We start from the raw sequence: 15227 nt of genomic DNA, 5'->3' as shown, positions 1-15227 counted from the left end.
AAATAAATATGAAAATACTTTGCTCTGTACACAGGTGTCATTGCTACCATGCCCTTCTCCCGGAACCAAATTGTTTGCGACTACCATGGTGAAGTAATCTCCAGGCTTGAAGGGGAGAAGAGGATGGAGAGCCTCACAGATATGTCCTACATGTTCTTCTTCAAAGGCAAGGGAAGTGAGCCCCTGTGCATTGATGCACAGAAATTCCCATGTGACTGTCACCCAGATAAAGACACATTTGGAAGGAGATTGAACCATTCTCGTAAAAAATGCAACTTGCAGCCACATAGATTCACCATGAACCTTCCCGGTGGACCCAGGGAATCCTTACTCTTCCTAGCCCTACGAGATATTCAGGTGAATGAAGAGCTCTTATGGGATTATGGTGTTACAAGGAAATCATTTGGTGGGGAAGGAAGAGATCTTTTATGGCTGAATGAGTGACATTGTCATCTCAGCGGTGTGAAGATAGAGCTTTGGGCATATTAATGCAATATATATCAAAAACATGATGTTTAATTTGTACAAGTTTACATTTTGTTCTTTGTCACTCTGTACAAATCTGTATGTACAATGTTGTTTGAAACTGCCTACTACATAGAGATGTATACAATTCCTTTGTGTGGTTATATGCCCCCCCCTTGTACTAATACACCATTTGTAGATATCCGTCATTTGGAAACATTAGAAGATTTGGTTTGTTGATATAAGTTAAATAAAGATGGTGTTTATAAGACCAGGCCATTCCCTGCTCCATACACAGGCAGCCTGCATTGAAATGTCCCTGGGCTCAGGTACCCTTTAAAGGCAACACTGTGTTTTTTTGAACAAGGAACAACACAGTCTGAGAGCAAGCAAAGTCTCTTTTACAGTTGGGACCTGCCTATGCCTGTTAATAACAACAACTACTACACAGACTGTAGGTTCAATGATTAAAAACAGAAAATATTCATGGTATTTATAAAAAATAATAATAGGTGCATATAGACAGAGTGTTATTGATCCCACACAAAATTATAATTAGAGAAAGTAACATTTATTCATGCCAGTAATTGATTAAAAAAACGTCAACTTTGACAGTGTGTGTGGAATATCCTAAAATAAAAAAAGGGGAGGGGGGGAAGGAAAAGGGAAAAGGAGGGGGGTAACAAGAGAAAAAAGAGACCCTACCAATAGTAGTGGTTTATTATTCGGAATAAATTGATAGATAAATTTAAAAGAGGATCAAAGTTCAAACAGCCATACGATCCCAATAAAATAATTCCGTCACCAGTTAGACCAAAGCAGACACCTTTTTTTTATCCTATGGGAGACCTCATAAAACTAAGTGGCGGGATTAACTGAGTTTTTGTGACCAGTCGGCATGATCGTTTCAATTAGCTACCCCCACGGATCAATTTTAATCTCAATTTGAGGGAGAACCCACACAGTGCGCTGGAACATTCAAAAAAATTCCTTTAAAGGAGTGTCCCAACAATTCACAAGTAAGTTCTATATGTTCATTACAAATTTTAAGTGCCGCGTTAGCTAGCTAACTGAGTATAGCCAGAATATACCCAATTAGAAGCTCCACACGTAAGTAAAAAACATATCAACAAGCCAAAGGGAAAATCCAATGTTAAAAGGTAAGTTCTCTATCTAGCCATGAAACAATTGCATGTACAAGTGCTCAGTTTGTTAGCTTCCTCAGAATCCTTGAGGTGGGCTAATTCAAGTGCAAACCATGCATATATAAACGATTTTTCTTAAAATTGAAAATGACAACACACGTCAAATTTACACACATTTATTAGGAACATTCTTATAGTTCTAGGCAAGTGACAGATTTTTTTATTATCTCAACCCTAAGGGTGGATTCCCTTCATTCCCCGGACCCTCCTCTCCCTGTAAGGTAAGTGTCTGTTTTGTAATTAATATTTTTCATTTAGTCCCATAGGATCAATAGTATTTAAAATTATAATCCAGTGTCTTTCTGTCTTATGTTTCTGTGTTTTAGGCCATCTCTGGTTGTTTTCTAGGCCACAGATTGTCATGTTATCTATGGTGTGGGTTTGGAAATGGGTGTATAGTACCGTAGCTCCATCATTCTTTCCTATGTGGTATAAATTATGTTTAAGTCTAACACCCAAGGCATTCTTCATTTCCCCAATGTATAATTGAAGGCATTGTTTACACCTAATACCATAGACAACATTGGTTGCTGTGAGGTCCATTCTTTGCCATATGGGTGCTCTCAGGCCTGAGAAGGTGTTCACAAGGCAAATCATATTTAAAATATATTTTGCATTATCCTCCCGTTTTGTTTATTAATTGGATTGAGGGTGGAATGGACCCCTATTTCCTGCTGGGTCTGTTGGAAATGAGATTTGAGGCTGGGGATAAGCCCCACTCCCAAGGAAGAGAAAGTTGACACAAAAGCTATAATTACTCAGTCAGTTTGGAAGACCTCTTCAATTTCTGTTATAATGTCCCTAAAGAAGCGTCTGGAATAACCCCTAGGTCTCAGAGCTTGTGTATCTATGAATTCTATCTTGTTGTACATTGTGTAATAAGCAGGGGCAAAGTTTTTGCCCATGGCTCTACCCTGGATCCGAAGGTAATATTTTTTTATTTAATTCAAAATCATTTATGGTCAAACTAACCACTAGTAAACCCAGGATAGCCCTGTCTGGTTGTTTAGGGTCTGGTGAATTATGGAAGGCCCTGGAGACTGCCTTTAGGCCCAACGCTGTCTCAATATTGGTGTACAAGGAATTAATATCTACTGAGAACAAGAAGGCATTTATTGGTAAGGTCAATCCCTTTCATTTATTTACAAAGTCATATGTATCTTTTATATAGCTAGCATGTTTTTGAGATAGAGGGTTAAGTCAGAAATCTATATACTCGCCACTCTATAGGATTCAGAACAACAACCGCTGACAATAGTGGAACCTGAAAGGGGACCGACCATTTCTCCGGGTCCTTAAGGATCTTGGGGAGCAAATAGAAATATTTCCTCAGGGCCCAAAAGGTAAGTCATTTGTTTATCTGAGATGAGTGTCATGTAGCTGTACAATTAGTTCTTGAATAATTTCCTGTCTCTAATTGAATAGAATGAGATAATGGAGTACAATGCTCAGTATTGAAATTCAACACTACTGTTGTTTGCTCCTTGGGGTTTAAGGCCGGGTGTCTCTGTAAAGCACATTGTGACAACTGCTGTTGTAAAAAGGGCTTTATAAATACATTTGATTGGTTGGTAGGTTTGTTGGTTGATTGATTGTTCCATTTTTTATTAGCTTCCATGATGTATTGCACTCGATCCATAATAACAATCTGAGAGCCCTTAACTGCTAGTTTGATGACGATGTTAGGGTTGTTACCCAGGCTACCGATTGCCCTAAATTGCTCCTTGGAGAGGTTGTTTTGTTGGTGGTCATGGCCTAAGGTTATTTAAGGCTTCTAGGTCCCTCTGTATCAGAACCTGTATGGGGCCTGATACAGAGTCTAGGCTCCCACCTCGAGGGGTCTGTGAAAGGTACGTGAGGGAAATCTGTGACATATTTAAAGCGGTCTTACAGGATAACCATCCAATTATAAACCTTTACATCCCCATAGAGCTCACTACGGCCTAGTAAGGCCCCTCTCCATTTCAGAGAGAATGGTGGATTGGTAATGTTGACTGATTTTCTTACAAACTCTGACATTGTACTCTGACATTGTTCTCCCCTAACATGTGTAATTGGTCGAGCCATCATTTTGGGATCTGAGAGGCAGTTCCAACCGACGAATGAACTGGATCCCACTTAAAAGCGAAGTTTGCTCAGTTCATCAAGGTAATTGTATTAATTGAGCCCCCGTAGACAAGTCTGTTGAGGTTCTGCCACTCTATCCGAAAAATGTATCATTCGAACATACAACACAGCGTTGGAGAATTTACTATTACATGTTTTTAGTAAACATTGTAATTTTTTGCATGGCGGGGAGTAATGTTTGAAGATTGAGCCTGTTTTTCAAGCCTGCAACTAACACCACTTTTTCTATGAAAGGGTTAGGTTGGAGTTTTTTGACCACTTCATCCAGATGGCGGAGAGAGGCCCCTGGGAAGCTGTCCACCTGTACCTGGGCATCCATAAAGGCAGGTATACGAGCCAACTTGGAATCGCCTATCACCACCAGAGGTTTAACTAAATCAATGGGCCAATCACGATTATTTTGGCTTGTATTTGGGTGTGTCTTAGGTTCCCGGCGTGTGGCAATCGACCCAGTGGGCAGGTTTGTAAAATTGTTTAAAGGGGACTATGATTGGGATGCACTTATGTGATAACTTTTATTTAATATGTAACCCATCATCACCTCACGTCCACCCGTTTTAACCATTGTCCCTTCTGAGGGTTGGTTTGACACTGCCCGAGAACTCCTGGTCTCTGGTCCTGGAGGGGACATCCAAGAAATTGCGTTTCTACAGGGGAGTGCAACATTCGAGTAAGTAGGAAGTTGTTTTTTAGTATTCACCTCCTCTGTTCCCTTAGGACCACTAACTTGCACTGTTGCCTGACCTTCCTTTACAGAAGAAGGCAGTACAGTTCTCCCCTAATAATGGAGCCTCAGTTAATGTGAAAGGGACGTTTCGATGCGGGTAAGGTTCTACCACTACACTGACCTCCACTGTACGGGGGATCGGGGACCTATGTAGGTTAGGGACCATTGATATTGATGCTCATTTCTTATTTATTGTTTTCACAGGAGTCAACGGAACCTAGAGGATGGAAGACTGTCTAGGAGTGCATGGAGGCAATCCCATCCGGGAAGAAAATAAAAGCTCAACATGAACAAGGGGAGGAACAGAAACATTCCTTTAGAGGGAACCAGATTTAAAACAAGGGCTAAGGCCAGGGACTAAGAGGGTCTAAGGAACCCTCACACCCCTCTCCTGGAGTGAGGGATGAGTTCAAGTTAAATGACTGGTTAGGTAGAAATTGGGGTTGATTTAGGTACCTAGGGAAGTGACCGGTTAGGGTTACGGGAGAGGGGGTTAGGCACAGGGAGAAGGTTAAGTTTAGGTTTAGGGGAAAGGTTAAGGTTAGGATTTAAACTGGGGTAATGGTTAGACGGCAGACTCCAGGGTAAATTGGGATTAACAGTGTATGAGGAATTGTGGTTTGTGGGCCCACTGGATGTGAGACAGCGTTGGGTCTAGATCTAGGCTTTGTTACTGCCTGAGCATATGAAAAGGGCCTAGGGGTCTTAGGCAGTGGTGGAAATTCCATTGGGTCCAAGGTCAGAGATGTCTGCGTTGACGGCCTTTTAGAGGTTTGTAGCATAGATCTCAAAGTGTCAGCTGAGGTGTCAGTAAAATAGACACTGGATTCAGCCAAGAAATGTATTAATTATTTTAATTGGACTCTTATCTCACCCGGCACAGCCACAAGAGGTCTGGTCACCCCTCTGAGCCTGGGTCCTCTCTAGGTTTCTTCCTAAAACTCAGCCTTCTTAGGGAGTTTTTCCTAGCCACTGAAATTCAACACTACTGTTGTTTGCTCCTTGGGGTTTAAGGCCGGGTGTCTCTGTAAAAGCACTTTGTGACCACTTCTTTTGTAAAAAAGGGCTTTATAAATAAATTTGATTTATATTGCTTTATTAAAGTCCTCTAACTTCTCTAAACCCTCTGCTAGCACTGTATCATAGTGTTCCCTCAAAATAAACATGTTAACCTCCATCCATTGTGTAGTATTCTGTTTAACTTTCTCAGAGGTCTGCACAGAGGGCAGGGAAGGTGTAATAAAGGCTGCCAACTTTGCTATCTGTCTATCTGTCATACCAGGAGGGCCTAAATCAGGATTGAGAGTGGGCTAAAATCTCAGAATGGTGTATGACCTGAAGTAACTTACAGTAACTCTTGATAAGTTGTGGGTTCAGAGGAGCTTAGGGCCTAAGAAGAGTCTGTCTCTCTTCCCTTTTTAAAGTAGAAGTCACTGAAAACTCACCCAGATTAGAACCCTGCCCTTAGCTTTCAAATCGGTTGTAGAGGGGGAGAGAAATAGCCATATTGGCTTTTTCATCTTGTAGGTCTGGTGGCTAAAAGTAACACACAAATATACAGGCAATAGCAGTTATAAAAAGGGTCAGATTCTTAAATAATTTCAAGAGGACCCTCTAAACATCGGATGAGGGAGGGGGAATTCCACACACACATCTATAAGAAAGACAATGAATTATATAAAAACCCTAACCCAGGGGAGTTACAGGAGGCTGGATATTGCCTGGGTTCTGGTCCCCCATATAGGCAACCCTCACTGGGAACATGAGCACATGCCTTGGCCTGGTCACGTACTACTATCTCCATGCACTGGCAGCCAGCACGTAGGACAAGTCCCACCTAGCTACTGGAGGCTACTGGAAATAGGTGCCCTATATAGGCAGATAAGCAGCCAGCCAGCCCTATGTAGGCCATACTCTGCTCACTGGGAATCTATGAGCAGAGCAAGTCTGGGCCTGATCACCCTCCGTGCACTGTGGCATTATGTTCCAAATCCAGCCAGGAGAGGGCTACACAGACTGCGTCATGAAGTGGATTGTCAGAATGCAAGTGCCATAAATGTCCACAGATCAACGTAGTATCCTGTGTGTAAAAAATAAAGTGGATTTACTCCATGTTAATGAAAGTTAATACTTAGTGACTTACATTTTTAACCAAAAGCATAGTTGTGATCCCATAAGAGGAGTGAGCCATGCTCTGGAAATGTCAAGTGGACATTAGCATTTGAACTAAATGTGTATATCAATATATGGGTGTCCCCTGGACTAAATGTTGGGATCCTAGCCAAAGTACCCATTCAGACATGTAGTTGTCTGAAAGAGATTTTGAATGTATGATCTGAATGTCAATACACACCTGCCAGAGTGTTACAGGATGTGTGGAAATCCATGTAAGGGAAGAAGCAGCCAGAAGGGTGAGGAGGGAGTAGGTTCAGTTCCTCCCATGGAAGGTGTTGTGTGGTTAAAGGTTGAGTCCACTGACCGGGCCCAGGGTATTCTGTACCATTCTGCAAACAAGACAAACACATGTCACACACACACACACAGATCTATATATTCCAAAAGCTTCACCTGTGAAATGGGTTAGGGGTTAAGAATTTAGGGGGTAAGGGTTTGACTAGGACTAGGTTTAGGGATAAAAACAACTTGGACCCCCAAGAGTTTGACTCTCATTTGAAAATCTGGCTTGTGATTGCGTCAGCTTGGACTATCTTAGGAACTACAGGTGCGATTAGCACCGGCCTGGTGTCGTTGGATTCACAATATTAATAGCAAAGACACACACACACATTCTGTAATCATAGCAGAAAGAAAGATGGAGAGAAACTGTACAACTCTGTACTACACAAATAGAAGCATTTACAGAATGCCACATGCACCCTACACTTTTGCTAGGCTACTGCCCTGGCTCTCTTCCCTTATATAGGCCACTCTCTACTCATGGGGAAAGAGAAGATAAAAGGTCTCTGAATTTTTTCGGAGCTGTACTCGCAGCGTTACATTACAAAAACAAGGACCACTCTGGTAGTCACAACAGGAACCAGCACGTAGGACAATTCTCACCTGGGTACTGGAGGTTATAGATAGCACCGGCTCTGGTTCCCGCGGACAGGCATCCCTGGCTCGGCCCTACTCTGCTCACGGGAAAAGAACAGATCAATGGTTCAGTGGTCTCTCTAATTTTTATTTTACCGGAGCTGTACTCGCAGCGTTACATAACAAATACGACCACTCACATCTTAAGTAGCCAGCTGGCTAGCGCGGCCTACTTGCTAACGGGTTAGCGAAAGCCATAGGTAACCTATAGGAGCTGGCTAACTAGCAAGCTACTTACTAACGGGTTATTCTAACATCATTCTTACCATCATCAGAGATGTTGTCCCATTTTGATGGAATTAATTTATTAATTCCTTGGATCATCTGATCCCTGACTGATAAACCTGTTAGTGGAATGGGGGATAGCCAGAGGAGCTGAGGGGGAGAGGGTAAGTAAGTTTAATTTATATAAGCAGAAACACAATAAATATATGAATCGAAAACAGAAACAAAGAATAGCGCGCAACATGCTAACGGGTTAGCGAAAGCCATAGGTAACCTATAGTAGCTGGCTAACTAGCAAGCTACTGGCGCTAGCTGGTTAGCGGCAAAAACGATAGGTAACTTAGCGAACTAATGACTCAGCTAAACGCAAAAAATAAATAATTAATCAACGACACACCACAACTCTCCCTCTTCCGCTGGGTTATAAAAGGATAGACCATAAATGAAACGTGTTTTAAACAAGTGTATTATACGGAAGCTCATTGGAACGACAGATAGCCAACGGATTCTGTACATAAACCGGGTCCCCGACAACATAATAAACGAAATCATAGCTTCCTACCGATTGTATATCTTATTCACATGAATGCTATAGAAAGGCTTTGGGTGAAAAAAAACAATAGCATTGTGCCCATAGGGAATAGGCGATAAAATGAATATATCAAAGTTGATTTTGAATGAATTGTAAAATTATCCTCTCATCCGTTAGGCTTCCGCGCTCACCTTGAATCCTCGCCCTGGTTTAGGGATTTATTGTGAATTCTCCTCTTTTCTAAACGAATAGGCTACAAACACGTCGTCTTTCCCGGTCTGATATGATGAAGGTTTGGTAATGCACAGACGAGTTTTGCCTAGCAAACAATAGCATTTGCCCACGGTGAATAGGCTACTATTGCACACTCGTTTTTGGGCTAATCGGGTTGAGGTCAACACCAGCGTTTCGTTGCGGTGTATTGGTGTTTAGTTCTGGTGTAATAGTACGGGCACATACTTGGATGAAATAATTAATTCCACAAGGTGTTGGAACATTTATTGCTACTCACAAAATACGACGCGATGCCATAGCACGTGTTGTTCCTAATGCCAACCAAGTGAGGTCGACAAAAACACTCTTCCCTGTGGAGATACGCTAAAATTCATCAACTACGGAGAATTTAGCAGTTGTACCAACTCCAGCCAGGAGAGGGAGACACGTGTCATGAAGTTGATTGTCAGACAAACTGTGAATGCAAGTGCCATAAATGATTTTCAGAAATAAAATTGATTTGGATGTTCCCATATCCAAATCCATATGGCATATTACCCTACACCGTGTTTACAATTTACAATTATTTGGATCATTTAATAAAGTAACAGAGGTGCTACCTACCTCAGAAATGGTGTACTTACAGGCTGGTGCTAGTGTACAGTGTTATGAATATGAGGATCCTAAGTAGTGTCCTCTCTCAAATATGAACCAACCATCAGAGCATCTTGTGGACAGTCTCTTTTTAGTGGGGTGAGCACCTGAAAGATTTTTCCATGGTTTGACTGGTGTGTGATTTGGACTGGGTTGCGCAAATCTACGTTTTACTGCCCACTGTACGACTTAAGAGACCACCCATACGCTTTATGTCTTAATGTCCAGTGTTTTAACAATATTGAAAATAGTGCCTTTTGTTGTTGTTTTTTTATTTATTCAATTTTTTTATGTAGATTTCCAGAAACTCCAGAATGAAAACCAAGCTCTTGAGGGAGGAGAACCAAGCCCTGAGGGAAGGCAATGCACGAGCAGGTGGGAACCTGTACCTTCACACCTGTACAAAAAATATCACCTTCTCCCCTGTAACAATGCATGCATATGACTTGCTCTGTCTACTCCACAGTAAAAGCATAGAAGGCAAGTCCGTGCTTGGGTGTCTAAGAAACCCCTTCGATTAGACCGAAACTCGCAGCGTGAACTTGGCAGCCATTTTACATACTCAAGAGTGAATGAGTGGAGCCGGACCTTTGTGGCGGCACGTTGTCCAGCCACGAAGCTAACTAGCGTACTACAAAACCTCCTTCTTTCACCTCCACAACATTGCCAAAATCAGACCCTCTCTCACACCCCCCGCTGCTGAAAGACTCATTCACGCCTTCATCTCCTCCCGACTGGACTACTGCAACTCACTTCTCCTTGGCATCAGCTCTACCAACATCAACTAACTCAAATTGGTCCAAAACGCAGCCACCTGACTCATCACCCCCTCCAAATCCTGGCACCACATCACTCCAGTACTAAAACAACTCCACTGGCTTCCTATCTCCCACCAGATCACCTACAAAATCCTGGTCCTCTTCTACAAAGCCCTCCACCATCTGGCCCCCTCATACCTCACTGACGACCTCTCCTCGTACCAACCCTCACGGTCCCTCAGATCCACCTCAGCTGGTCTCCTCTCCATCCATAAATCCAACCTCCGTAGTTTTGGGGAAAGAGCCTTCTCCAGGGCAGCTCCCAGGGTCTGGAACTCCCTCACCTAAGAGATCCGCACCTCTGAGTCCCTCACCATCTTCCAGCCCCACCTCAAGACCCATCTCTTCACCTCTGCCTATCCGTAGCCCCATGCCCCCCTCCCTTCTCATCTGTGTCTGAATCTTGTCTTGTTCTGTTTTTAGATTCTACCTGCATTGTAAAGTGACTTTGAGTCTAAGAAAAGCGCTACATAAATAAAATGTATTATTATTATTATTATAACAAGAACTCGGTTTACCCCATAGAAATTTGGAGCCAAATTTTATCAACCAGAAAACTATATATGAACTGTGATGGTTGCATACGACTTGCTGTGTCCACTCCACTGTTTGTTTGTGGGTGTGTGATTTGAGCATGTGCATGAGTGTTTGTCGTGATGTACTTGTCCGTGGCACTTTACTTCATAACCAGTCAACTGATCTGAATTGTTATTTCTGTTGTGGGACAAATAGGGTTGCGTTCCAAATGTACCTATGGGCCCTGATCAAAACGAGTGCACACAGTAGTGAATGGGGTGCGCCATTGGAAATACATTGCCTACAGCTCTAAGTCCGTCTGGTAGGTGGAGAGCATGAAGACGGACAGCTGCTGCTGGGCCCATGGGGCGATGACGGACTTGGCGATCTTGGTCACGACCACTGCCTGCGATCTGCTGGAAGCATTGCCATTGGAGACAATGCAGTGTTGACAACTTAACGATTTTGTTGCTAGATTTAGCGACTTTTCAGACCCCCTTAGCGACTTCTTTTCAGAAAAGCGACTAGAAGACAAATCTAGCGACTTTCTGTGGTGTTATTGGAGACTTGTTTTTACTACTCTCAATGAACAGCAGATGCCACCGTGGGACCCTCCCCCATCTGAAAGCACTCACATACGGCCCAGTCCTCGTACAGCGGTTGCTCCTAGCTACTGTCAGAGCAGGAGATGTTAACTCCTCCGCGTCCAGACTGAAAATGAATCGCGCATGCGCATCCGGGAAGCCCGGATAAAGGAGGAGGTTGATTAAAAAAATAAAGAATCGACTGAAGAAAGTTCATTTGTAGTTTTAAACATATTTAGGGTGTTTTTACTTGTGTGTTGCTCTAAATGTTTATTTTTTTTCTAGCCTTTTGATTTTGACTTAAATGGCACCCCCTTTTTTGACTTGTCTTTGTTTGTTCGCTCAGGTGATTATTTATTGTACATGGACAACATTTGTAAATGAGTAAGGCTGAAGAACTAGCATCTTGTTCTGTTCCGCAGAATTTTTTTTTTATCAGTGGATGAGTGAAATTCATCAGCCCATTTTTGCAAATACTAGTAACTCGCAGTCTGTGATCCAGAATGTTCAAGTCCATGGTTCGGAGTAGTTGGAAGATGACTACATTCTTTTATTTTTTTACTGTTCAAATATATTTATTATATCACAAACTATTACTAGAAAAATATTTTTCATAATCAAAAACATTGTCTACTACTATACATTTCAGACAGACAACTGCCACATCAAGGTTCCCCCATTTTTGGCCGGGTCCTGTGCCACTGTCCTGCACCCCTCTCTGTTCTGGAGCCAGGCCTGTGCCAGTGTGGCAGCAGCTACATTTGGCCCGCCTTCCTCCTCCTCAGTGGACTGGCCATCCTCTCCTTCCAGATTCTGTCTCATTGTACAAATATCCTCTCATCCGCTCAACTGAATCCGCGCCCTCCTGTGGCTGTGAGAGAGTATTCTTGTGAATTATTTTCTCTAAATTAATAGGCTACAACACGTTGTCTTTTTTTATGGTTCAGTTGTATTTATTATATCAGAAACTATTCCTAGAAAAAAATTACTTATCAAAAACATTGTCTACTAATATATATTTCAGACAGACAACTGCCACATCAAGGTTCCCCCAAACACAACCTTCTCTCTAGTGACAGGTGTGTGTGAAACCCCCCCAAAAATGACACATAAGCGTTCTTACCACCTGCAGCAAAGTTTCAATGCACCAGCAAGTTTTGTATGTCTTGCTCCCTGGGGATCACAAAGCCCTGCATTTACCACACCACAACCAAAACCTACTTCTTATTTTTTCTGGCAACATGAGGAACACAACCTTACAAAAGTTAGAAAACCATAAAAAACTAATCTCATACTTTCTCAAAGGGGAGAAGGCTAGCCTCTTTTCTCCTGTTTGGATTTTTTTGTACAGGAAACCGGGTCCCATGGTCAACATGATATCCGGAATCAAAGGTTCCTACACAATGTAAATCTTATTCACCCGAACGCTATAGAAAAGCCAAGAAGAGATTGGTTTAAAAAATCAATAGCATTGTGCCCATAGGGAATAGGCGATGAAATGAATTTATCAAAGGAGATTTCCAATGATTTGTATAGTTATCCTCTTCACCCGTGCTCACCTTGAATGCTCGCCCTCCGGTGGCTGTGAGAGGGATTTATTGTGAATTCTCCTCTTCTCCTCTTCTCTAAATGAATAGGCTACAAACACGTCGTCTTTCCCGGTCTGATATGATCAAGGTTTGGTAATGCACAGACGAGTTTTGCCTAGCAAACCATAGCATTTGGCCACCACGGTGAATAGGCTACTATTGTACTACACTCGTTTCTGGGAGGCTAATGTCAACAGCAACGGGCGTTTCGTTGCAGTGTAATGTTGTTCAGTTCCGGTGTAATGGTACGGGCACGTACTTGGATGAAACAATTGATTCCATAAAAAAATAAAAGAAATATTACGCCTACAATGTGTTGGAAGATTTATTGCAACTCACCAAATACGACGCGATGCCATAGCACGTGTAGTTCCTAATGCCAACCAGGAGAGGTCGACAAAAACACGCCCCCCTGTGGAGATATGCTAAAATTCACCAACTACGGAGAATATAGCATAGTACCAACTCCAGCCAGGAGAGGGAGACACGTGTCATGAAGTTGATTGTCAGACACACTGTGAATGCGAGTGCAAATAAATGATTTGCTGAAATAAGATGTATTTGGATGTTCCCAGGCCATCAGTCACGGGGCAAATATGGCATATAACCCTGGAGCGTTTTTTACAATGATTTGGATCATTTAATAAAGTAAAAGAGGTGCTGCCTACCTCAGAAATGGTGTACTTACAGGCTGGTGCTAGTGTACAGTGTTATGTTTTTGAGTAGTGTCCCCTGTGAAATATGAACCAAGCATCAGAGCATCTTGTGGACAGTGAATGACTGGGCTGTGTGATTTGGATCAGGTCCTATCAGTCTATCTCTCCCAGGCAGTGCATTCCCTGGGAGCGGCCCTCTGCTGGTTGTTTGGTAGACTGCTGTTTTATTGCATTCAGGTTACCAGGTGTTACCAGGTGTCGCTTTTGAGGGCGCCACTAAGCATCTTTCGGGGTCCGGGGGGTCGGGGGGGTGCTTAAGAGTGGGTACCCGGGGACTCATGGAGGTTGAGGTTCTGGGCCTTGACCAGGGCTATTTAATGAGCCCTGGCAGGGTCATGCTTGAGACGGGCATTTTATTTTTCGGGGGCCTCAGGTGGAATTCCCCCCCCAGTTTGAGGACCAGGAGGCTGGGTGTAGGCTGGGTGTAGGCTGGCTTGTGCTCTTCCCCCATGTAGGCAAGCCTCACTGGGGGGAAGGAGAGCACAAGCCTGTGCCTGGTCACAAGGGAGCCTATGAGTCCCACCTTGCTACTGCAGGAGGCTACTGGAAGTAGGCAGGCAGGGAGGAGGCCCAGGCAGGGAGGGAGGCAGCCCAGGGAGGAGGCCCAGGGAGGGAGGGAGGCAGGCAGGCAGGTAGGCAGCCCTGTGTAGGCCAAACTGCATTCTACCCACAGGAGAGAACCTGATATAGGCTACTTTGCTCCTGATTTTATACCTTTCCTCTGATCCCCAATTCAGGCTACACTTGTGTATGCTTCTCCCTATTCATGGGGAACATGAACTCAGGGGTCAGCTCCTGCTGACCTCCATAGACAGGCAACAGGATGGATTCATAGGCAGGCATCAAACTGCATTCTACCCACAGGAGAGAACCTGCTATAGGCTACTTTGGTCCTGATTTTATACCTTTCCTCTGATCCTCAATTCAGGCTACACTTGTGTATGCTTCTCCCTATTCATGGGGGACATGAACTCAGGGGTCAGCTCCTGCTGACCTCTATGCACTGTGGCAGCCAGCACATAGAGTATGTTCCAAATAGAGCCAGGAGAACCATACACAAGCACCCTGTCTTTACACCATCTAGGAGACATCTCTCCTGGCTAAACATAGACTGTAGGTTAATAGATTCAAAACAGACAGATCATTTTCATGACTTTTATTTCAATAATCATAATAGGTGCATAGAGCAGGGTGAAGAGGGGGTGTAGTTTCAGGCTCAGTTCCTTCCAGGGAAGGTGTTGTGGGGCCAGGTTGAAGGCTGATTCCCCTGCCTGGGCCCAGGGCATTCTGTAGCATCCTGCAATCAAGACAAAAACACATGTCACACACACACACACACACACACACACACACACACGCACACACAGATCTACATATTCCAAAAGCTTCACCTGTGAAATGGGTTATGGTTAAGGGTTTAGCTATTACTTAGGGTTAGGGAATAGGGCTGGGTTAGGGAATAGGGCTAACTTAGGCTTAGGGAAAGGAAGCAAGGACTTAGGGTTAGGGAAAGGAAGCAAGGATTTAGGCTTAGGGAAAGGAAGCAAGGACTTAGGGTTAGGGAAAGGAAGCAAGGACTTAGGCTTAGGGAAAGGAAGCAAGGACTTAGGCTTAGGGAAAGGAAGCAAGGACTTAGGCTTAGGGAAAGGAAGCAAGGACTTAGGCTTAGGAAAAGGAAGCAAGGACTTAGGCTTAGGGAAAGGAAGCAAGGACTTAGGCTTAGGGAAAGGAAGCAAGGACTTAGGCTTAGGGAAAGGAAGCAA

General features: G+C 43.4%; 2 long non-coding RNA genes across 4 annotated transcripts; one reads left to right on the top strand and one right to left on the bottom strand.

Annotated features, from left to right (window-relative positions):
* The first annotated feature begins 1114 nt into the window (after nt 1–1114).
* Nucleotides 1115–5434, top strand: LOC117594224. Of its 3 annotated transcripts, XR_004575589.1 has the most exons (8): nt 1116–1625; nt 1850–2788; nt 2901–3818; nt 4032–4124; nt 4224–4257; nt 4376–4467; nt 4554–4621; nt 4729–5434. It is a non-coding gene; the product is annotated as an uncharacterized LOC117594224 (long non-coding RNA). The 3 variants fall into 3 exon arrangements; XR_004575588.1 differs by having other exon boundaries at nt 1115–1484; nt 4224–4467; XR_004575587.1 differs by having other exon boundaries at nt 1115–1625; nt 4224–4467.
* Nucleotides 5435–5540: 106 nt separating this feature from the next.
* LOC117594225 lies at nt 5541–8169 on the bottom strand. The gene is made up of 4 exons (XR_004575590.1): nt 7884–8169; nt 7585–7655; nt 6878–7028; nt 5541–6604 (listed from the first exon to the last, which is right to left on the bottom strand). It is a non-coding gene; the product is annotated as an uncharacterized LOC117594225 (long non-coding RNA).
* Nucleotides 8170–15227: the final 7058 nt, after the last annotated feature.

Source organism: Esox lucius, unplaced genomic scaffold (assembly GCF_011004845.1).
Source record: "Esox lucius isolate fEsoLuc1 unplaced genomic scaffold, fEsoLuc1.pri scaffold_55_arrow_ctg1, whole genome shotgun sequence".
Taxonomy (NCBI): domain Eukaryota; kingdom Metazoa; phylum Chordata; class Actinopteri; order Esociformes; family Esocidae; genus Esox; species Esox lucius.
This window is presented reverse-complemented; position numbering and strand designations above follow the sequence as displayed.